The sequence below is a fragment of the Herpailurus yagouaroundi genome, unplaced genomic scaffold, assembly GCF_014898765.1.
Source record: "Herpailurus yagouaroundi ecotype Mexico unplaced genomic scaffold, PumYag 163, whole genome shotgun sequence".
Lineage (NCBI taxonomy): Eukaryota > Metazoa > Chordata > Mammalia > Carnivora > Felidae > Herpailurus > Herpailurus yagouaroundi.
Window position 1 is genome coordinate 14,691,815 of NW_024412404.1, and position 9,265 is coordinate 14,701,079.

At 40.1% G+C, this 9,265-nt stretch overlaps 1 protein-coding gene across 3 annotated transcripts in view; it reads right to left on the reverse strand.

Annotated features, from left to right (window-relative positions):
• Positions 1-8,029, reverse strand: part of USP54 (ubiquitin specific peptidase 54) — a 137,841-nt gene extending 129,812 nt beyond the window's left edge. Inside the window, exon 1 of one of the 3 annotated variants that reach the window (XM_040485390.1) lies at positions 7,799-8,029. The gene's annotated coding sequence lies outside the window, so the exon portion shown is untranslated. Of the gene's footprint in view, positions 1-7,482; positions 7,605-7,650; positions 7,670-7,798 lie in introns of those variants that run through there. The other 2 variants (XM_040485391.1, XM_040485388.1) reach the window with 2 other exon arrangements.
• Positions 8,030-9,265: the final 1,236 nt, after the last annotated feature.

Here is a 9,265-nt window from a genome sequence, read left to right on the forward strand (position 1 = left end):
ATGTGAGATACACACACACACACACACACACACACACACACACACACAACGGAATACTACTTGACTTGGCAATCAAAAAGAATGAAATCTTGCCATTTGCAACAATGTGGATGGAACCAGAGTATATTATGCTAAGAGAAATAAGTCAGTCAAAGAAAGACAAATATCGTATGATTTCATTCATATGTAGAATTTAAGAAAACACCAAAGATGAACATAGGGGAAGAGAAGGAAAAATAAGATAAAAAGAGGGAGGGAGGCAAACCATAAGAGACTTTTAAAGACAGAACAAACTGAGGATTGCTGGAAGGGAGGTGAGTGAGAGGGTGAGCTAATGATTGATGGGCATTAAGGAGGGCACTTGTTGGGATGAGCACTGGGTAAGTGATGAATCATTGGGTTTTACTCCTGAAACCAATAGTACACAGTATGTTAACTAACTTGAATTTAAATAAACAAATATTTTTAAAATTAAAAAAAATCTTTTTTAAAAAAGAAAAAGATAGCCACCCAAACACCCTGTGAGCATAAAAATTTTAGTATATCAGGGAGCCTGGGTGGCTCAGTCAGTTAAGTATCCAACTCTTTCTCTTTGTTGGGGTCATGATCTCACAGTTCATGAGATCAAGTCCTGTGTCAGGCTCTGCACTGACAGCATGAAGCCTGCTTGGGATTTTCTATCTCTACCCTTACCCGCCTTTGCACACATGCATGCTGTCTCCCTCTCAAAAATAAATAAATAGGGGCACCTGGGTGGCTCAGTCAGTTAAGCCTCCATCTTTAGCTCAGGTTGTGATCTTGCAGTTTGTGAGTTCAAGCCCTGCACTGGGTTCTGTGCTGACAGCTCAGAGCCTGAAGCCTGCTTCAGATTCTGTGTCTCCCTCTCTCTCTGCCCCTCTCCTGCTCACAATCTGTGTGTGTGTGTGTCTCTCTCTCAAAAATAAATAAATGGTAAATAAATAAACAAACATTAAAAAACATTTTATTATATCAATAGATACCACAGATAACACAACACATTAGAGAAACTATGTGCTCTCTCTATATATAAATGTAAATATAAATGACTTTTTTTAAAAAGTGTATGCTTCCACATACATATAAAGAGTTCTTGTTAATCAAAAGGTAAAAGAAAAAGTTTTAAAAAAAAGTCAGGGGCGCCTGGGTGGTTCCAGTGGGTTAAGCCTCAGTCAATTTTGGCTCTGTTCATGATCTCACAGTTCATGGGATCATGGCCTGCATCAGGCTCTGCACGGACAGCATGGAGCCTGCTTAGGATTCTCTCTCTCCCTCTCTCTATGCCCCCACCCCACTCACACTCTGTCTCTCAAAATAAATAAATAAACTTAAAAAAAAATAACAAAATTTAAAAAGTCAAAGGATAGAATAAACAGTTTCACAGAAAGAAATATAGTCAATAAAGAAATTAAAATATGCTCAAACTCACAAGTAACCTGAGAACTGCAAATTTTCTACCCATCATATTAGTAAAAATGTACAAGATTGATAATACCAAGTGTTGGCAAGTATGTAAGGATATAGGCACTTTCATAATCTGCTAGTGGAATGCATAATAGTACACAGACTCTATGAAAGGCAGATTGGCAGTATCTTTGAAAATATACATACCTTTCAAGCAATAATTATAGCCACTACTCTACAGGTATTCTAGAACATCAATCCAAGAGAAAGAATAAGGGATGTTCATTTTGGTTGGTAAATGCAAAAATCTTGGACAACTTAAATGTCCATCAATAAAAAAAAAAAAAAAGGTTAAGTAAATTACAAAAAATCAAAAGGAAATACAATCAGCTGTTAAAAAGTGTATATTGACAGAAATCTTATAGGCACATAGCTAAGTTTTAAAAAAGAGAAAGAGCTGCAAGGGTACCTGGGTGGCTCAGTCAGTTAACCATCTGACTTTTGGTTTCAGCTCAAGTCATAATCTCAGAGTTCAGGAAAGTGAGCCTTGTGTCAGGCTCTGTACTGACAGCAAGGATCCTGCTTGGGATTCTCCTCACCCTCTCTCTCTGCCCCTCCCTTACTCCCACTCACTCTCTCTCATAATAAATAAACTTTTAAAAAAGTGTTTTTAATTTAAAAATAAATAGGGGCACCTGGGTGGTTCAATCGCTTAAGCGTCCAACTTCGGCTCAGGTCATGATCTCATAGTTTGTGAGTTGGACAAAGTCAGCTCTGTGCTGATAGCTCACAGTCTGAAGCCTGCTTCAGATTCTGTGTCTCTGTCTCTTTCTGCCCCCCCCCCGTCTTTCTCTCTCAAAAATAAACATTTAAAAAAAATTGGGGGGGGAATGCAAGCTGGTGCAGCCACTCTAGAAAACAGTATGGAGGTTCCTCAAAAAACTAAAAATAGAACTACCCTATGACCCAGCAATTACACTACTAGGTATTTATCCAAAGGATACAGGTGTGCTGTTTCGAAGGAACATTTGCATCCCAATGTTTATAGCAACACTATCAACAATAGCCAAAGTATGGAAAGAGCCCAAATGTCCATCGATGCATGAATGGATAAAGAAGATGTGGTGTGTATATATATATATATATATATATATATATATATATATATATATACACACACACACACACACACACACACACACAATGGAGTATTACTTGGCAATCAAAAAGAATGAAATCTTGCCATTTGCAACTATGTGGATGGAACTGGAGGCTATTATGCTAAGTGAAATTAGTCAAAGAAAGATGAATATCATATGACTTCACTCATATGAGAACTTTAAGAGACAAAAAAGATGAACATAAGGGAAGGGAAACAAAAATCATATAAAAACAGGGAGAGGGACAAAGCATAAGAGACTCTTAAATATGGAAAACAAACAGAGGGTTACTGGAGGGATTGTGGGAGGGGGGATGGGCTAAATGGGTAAAGGGCATTAAGGAATCTATTCCTGAAATCATTGTTGCACTAGATGCTAATTTGGATGTAAATTTAAAAAATAAAATAAATAAATAAAATTAAAATTTTTAAAAATTTAATAAACAAATAAAATCTTGGAGCATCTGGCTAGCTCAGTCATAAGAGCATGCTATTCTTGATCTTGGGGTTGTGAGTTTGAGCCCCACGCTGGGTGTAGTGATTACTTAAAAAATAAAATCTTTAGGGGTGCCTGGGTGGCGCAGTCGGTTAAGCATTCGACTTCAGCCAGGTCACGATCTTGCGGTCCGTGAGTTCGAGCCCCGCGTCAGGCTCTGGGCTGATGGCTCGGAGACTGGAGCCTGCTTCTGATTCTGTGTCTCCCTCTCTCTCTGCCCCTCCCCCGTTCATGCTCTGTCTCTCTCTGTTCCAAAAATAAATAAACGTTGAAAAAAAAATTAAAAAAAAAAAAATAAAATCTTTAAAAATTTTTTTTCAAGTCTTTTGAAGAAGACATAAACACTGAAGACAAGAAAGAAAAATAAATATGGAAAAATGTTCAATTTCACAGGCAAAGAAATGGAAATTTAAAGTGAGATAGCACTTTTCACCTATCATGTAAACTGTTTTTAATTTGTTCAATGTCTATTTACTATTGCTGATATAAGTGCTGGGAAATTAATACTTTTTCCCACACATCCCTGGAGGAGTGTAAATGGATAGAACCTTTCCAAGAGGTATGTGTATAAAAGTAGAAGAAAAGATCTTCAGGCTCTCCTGTGGAGATTCAGAGTTAAAGAACACTTTTCGGCCATTATCCTCTTTACACATCCGTGGTTACTCTTTCAGTTTTCAACCCTCTGGGGCAGAAGTTCCATGCTCTGCCCTCAAGGCTCTTCCTCTCATTACACTCTTACTCTAAACCTTTCTTAGAAAAATGTCTCAATGCCTAAAAAATAATTCACATAAAAAATATGGGCACCCAGCCCACTTAGTTAAAAGGTGTTAGAAAACAGAATCTTATTCACACCCACATGTTTGTGGAGCCTATAGATGAGGGACTGCTGCAGAAAGTCAACTCAATGAAAAACCTGACCTGACTCACCTTCAAATGTGTATGTATTTCTTAATAATATTAGGTATTACAACATAGTTGTAACCCTCCACTTTTTTCTTAATGTTTATTTATTTTTGAGAGAGAGGGAACATGCAAGCACTAGTTGGGGAGGGGCAGAGAGAGGGAGCCAGAGGATCCAAAGCAGGCTCACTGACAGAGAGCCCAATGCGGTGCTCAACCTCACGAGCCCTGAGATCATGATGTGAGCCAAACTCAGATGCTTAACCAGCTGAGCCACCGAGGCTCCCCCCTCCACTTTTTTTAAGGCATATAAACATTTATTAAAATGGGTCAATAATGCAGCTAGACACAGAAAAATGAAACAGTAATATAATAAACCAAATGTAAGAAGCCTCTGAATGAACTATGCATTTATCCTAAGTATCAGTAGGAAGTATAAGTACAGTAGAAGGGAAACAAGTCATCAGTTTGTACTCTCATCTATCAATAGCCTCCTGACAACTCTGGTTTCCTGAAATTAGCTGAGAGCATCTATAACTCAATGCATAGTGATTATTAAATATAATTTGGCAATGTGGTACAGTAGAAGAAACACTTAATTAGAAATCAGGACACCTGGGACATTGCAGGAGTGTGACTTTGGCAAGTCACTTAAAAGTTCCTGTTGCCTTGGGGCATCTGGGTGGCTCCATGGGTTGAGCATTTGACTCTTGATTTCAGATTTCAGCTCAGGTCATATCGCAATTTGTGAGATCGAGCCCTGTGTCAGGCTTTGCACTGACAGTGTGGATTCTGCTTGGAAATCTCTCTCTCTCCCCCTCTCTCTCTGCCCCTTCCCCACTCTGTTGTGTGTGCATGCATGCACTCTCTCAAAATAAATATACTTTAAAAAAGTCTGAATGCAAATATATAAATACATGTGACATGTATATATTTTTCTTAATACAAAAAAAGCAGTATAAAATGTTTAAATCTCTTAAAGTCTGTTGTAATAACATTTGCTCTATACTGCATATGAATATAATCATTTCCATTATTAAAATGATCACTTTCTAGAAGATTGCAAATGTTAACAATTGCTTGTTATGACTATTTTCCCAAACATAGCTCCCTATACAATTATATACAACATGAATATGGCAATTTACTCAATTCTCTGTTCAACAACATAAACTCATACTTAGCATCATGTTAATATTCAAATTAGTCCCCATACGTAGTGTAAACATTTGAGGGAGAAAAAATATATGAACAAAGACACAGAGGTTGAATTCTGATCTTCTGGCCAATTCTACCTTCAATCTCTGCCCCACCCCAATCTCGAGGTACTCTCCCTGCAAAAGAAAGGAATCTTGCTTAGGTTTTACCAATCACATATATTTCCAACTCCAATCCCTAATCTGACATTTACTAGCTCTATGATCTTTAGCAACTTCCTTAATTTTTTGTTTAAAATTGAAGCACTAAGGACCAGCTGAAGAGCAGAATGTTATGAAGATAAAATGAGATAATGTATCTGGCACATTAATAATCAGTCAAAAATTTTAGTTATTATGCTTATTATTGACTTAAGAACATACAGTGATATTTAAGAGTACCAAAAAAAGACTTAAATCACAAGCTGACTTGTGAATTTTGTCATTGTAACTTTTATCTCTTCTGAGAAACGTTAATATGTATTCTATTAATGCAGCATAGTTTAGAATTTGTTTAGTATTTTGTAATTTTTAAAATTATTTCTTCCTTTATAATCTTGTCAACTAGGAAAACTCCTGAGGGCCAGAATCTTGTTTCATGAGCTTGTGTGCACATACTGTGCTTTTTTTTTTTTTTTTTTAAGAAAGAGAGCCAGCCCCCAACTACGGGGGGGGGGGGTGCAGGGCAGAGAAAGAGAATGAATCTCAAGCAGGCTCCAAGCTCAGAGCCTGCCATGGGGTCCATCCCATGATCCTGGGATCATGACTTGAGCCAAATCAAGAGTCAGACACTCAACGGACTGAACCACCCACCTGCCCCTATATTGTTCTTATTACATTGTAATTATTTGTTTCTCTGTCACTCTACCTGGGTTCTGAGCATTGCAAGGCAGAGAGCAAAGCTTACCCCTATTTGTATCCTAAAAGCTTAGTAATGATACAAAATAGGTCTCAGTAAATGTTTGTTGAATGGATAAATGAATGAATTACTCACCCCTCCCCTCAATGCCTTACACAGTACTCCACACATAATAGGAACTCAGTAAAGCTCTTTAATGGATCCATGCAGAAATCATTTGAACCCAACCACATAAAGCTGTATCTTGCCTCAGAAAGGCTTTAAAGTGTAGCTACTAATATTACAAATTAAAACTTTTAGTCTAACACATATCAAATAAATAGGTTCAATGACTAACCACATCAAGGGTAGTGCCAGAAGGATTTAAAAGCCATTATTCTAATTAATGAATTTGTGAACCTCAAATGGAAAAATCCAGTTACATAATCAAAGAGGTTATCCCCTACAAATTTATACCTACAAAAGACAGTAAGAAAAATTATCAGATAGTTTGTAATTGTTTTTATGCCTGAATTGAAGCCATTGTTTTCAGTAGAAATAAGAGTTCAGGAGCAAAGTGGTCCAACCTCATCTCCACAAAACAGTTCTGAAACTGAGAAACTAAATATTTTGCCCTCTCCTTGATTTTAACTCCTGGGAGACTCACTTTATTCCCAGATTAGCAGATATTCAAAACTTGTTCTATCTCCTAAAATAAAACTTCATCCATTTCTTAAAAGGCAAATAACCTGAATATGCGCACTTTGGGAACACTAGGTTTTATATTCAAGTTAACTAAAACTATCCCTAGTGTTCAGCCTTCTGCTGCAGCAATAGAAACACTTTCCTTACTTTTTAAATTACATTCGTGGAAGGCTTAAGTGTCGTGCTGCACATTCTTTCACTGTATCAGCTAAACTGGTTTTACACTGCATATATAATTTCAAAAGTACACCGTAAAGGAATTCTATACTTGAATGAATCTGGGAAGAAACGTGATCTCAGCACACACACCCCTTCTTTCAACTCAATACGCTCCAGAGGAAGCACATCTTAGGGGGTTTTTTCCCTAAAGAATTTCTCTCCCGTCCCCACCCCACACTTTATTTTACAGCAGCAATCATTCATTATCCCACTCAACAGTCTCTCCGCAGAAAGAACCTTTCCAACTAATCCTAGTTCACCAGGACCCTACTTCTACATCTTACAGTCCGTGGCGGATTTCTTTGGAAGGGACAAGTGTTGGTGGAGGTCCGGGACGCCACCATTGCCGCCACGCCATTTAGGACCCAGGTCCTGGCGCGCAGTCTTAGACCAGCTTTCGGCGGACCCCGTGAGCCGCGAAGGGTCCGACACAGTCCCCCGCCCCCCGGGGCGCCGTCCTCACCAGTGCAAAGCAAACCGGGCCCAACCTCTGTGCTCCCATTCAATATACCCTCCACCTCGCGGTACCCCATTTCTTCCCACTTACTCCTCGATGTAGTCCGGTCCCTTTATCCAGTTCTGAGTCCGCGTAACCCTCTTCTGCCAACGCACACCCTTCCACACTCCGGCCCCTGCCCCTTGAACCCTACTACACCGCCGTCCCTCCCACTGGACCTCACGGCAGCTCTAGCCCTCCGAGTGCCCTAGTGCAGACCTGCGCCAGGTCCCTTTACCCACTGGACTTGGGTCCTCTCCAACACGTCACACTTGGGCCCGTTATTCCCGACCTACCCCCACCACCAGGGCTACCCCCTGCACCCCCGTTACCTCCGACCCCGCCCCCCTGAGGGTGTCGCACTCACAGTTCCTGCCGCCGCATCCTTAACCGCCGCGGCTGCTATAGCTACGGGGAGCCAAGGCAACCAGCTCTCGCGACACTTTCCTCAGCTAACGGCGAGAACAGCCGAGAAGAACCTCTAGCAAGAAAGTGAACGAGTCGGGCTTGAGAAGGCTAAGTATATCTCGCGATAGTAGTGTGTAAAATGGCGGCCGCCAGGCGTTAGGGGCGGCCTGGAAAAGTCTGGTAGTGGGTGAGGGCAAAGAAGAATGTGTATCGAGGGAGTCGGAAAACTATTGCAGGGGGGAACGGGTTGACCTGGGGGAAGTTAGTATGGCGAACCCTACACTGGAATAGCTTTAGGGATGTGGCCTTGTTTGCTCCAAGTACCTCAAAGTTAGAGCAGTGACGCCTTTAGTTCCGTTTTCCTGGCATTTCCTTATGCATGAGGAGTTAGAGATGGAGCGAGCAAGCCAGATTTTGATCTTACCATCTCCTCGTAACCTTCCTTCAGGAAATTTTCATCCGTTCTTCTCACACTGGTTTGCACACGGTATTTGGTTTCACAGAAATAATTTGTTTATTCACGAGTTCCCCACCCCTATCAGTTCGCCAGACCAAAATAGGAAATGAAAGGTTTTTTTGTGTGTTTTGTTTTGTATTTTTAATTGAACATAAGCACAGGTGTTTGGCCTTGGATGCGGAAGGGGACCGCATTGGTGTATGACTTGAACTTTGCACTTGTTGCTTGCAGCTCTGTGGACACATCCTTAATTCCTGACTCACAAAACTTAGTTGTAGGGCTTTCTCTATGCTCTCAGACAACTGTAAATGCAGACTGAGAAGCATCTGGAACAGAAGATGGATTTAAAGAACGTAGTGGAGGTTGGTTGGAAAGTAGTGAGTTATTTTAATTGGTTGTTCACAGTCAGTTACAGATCGAACTTACTCTCTTTTCCTCCTTCTCACTACTGCACTGGACTTAAAAACAGAACAACAACAACAAAAGTTGGTGAACAAGGAAGAGTAAAACAGGAAGTAATTTTTTGGAATTTTTTCCCCCAACTTTAAGGGTAGGCGCTTAATAATTATTTTATGGTTAACTGAAATCTCTATGTCTCATGAAGGTTGTTATGTGTCTTTGTACAGCTGATGTCTCACACAATACCTGGTATACAGTAGGCACTCAATAAACATTTGTTAAAGGAATATAGTCCTTAACTTTGGTGAAGGACTCACAGAGTTTTAAGCATGAAAATCTGATGGAAATTGTGAACCCATATCCAGATCCTGTCTGTGCTCTACCCATATTTCCTCAGCCCACCCCAGAGCTTACTACAGCCTTGGTAGATAGTGCAGGTCCATACCTTCCTACCTCAAACACCTGTGTATTTCTTTGCCTGGAAGTGCCACAGAGTTAAAATTCCCAGTAGCAATCTGCATCCAAAGAAAGATGGCATTTGGTGGCTAAATACTACAGTTCCTCATCCCC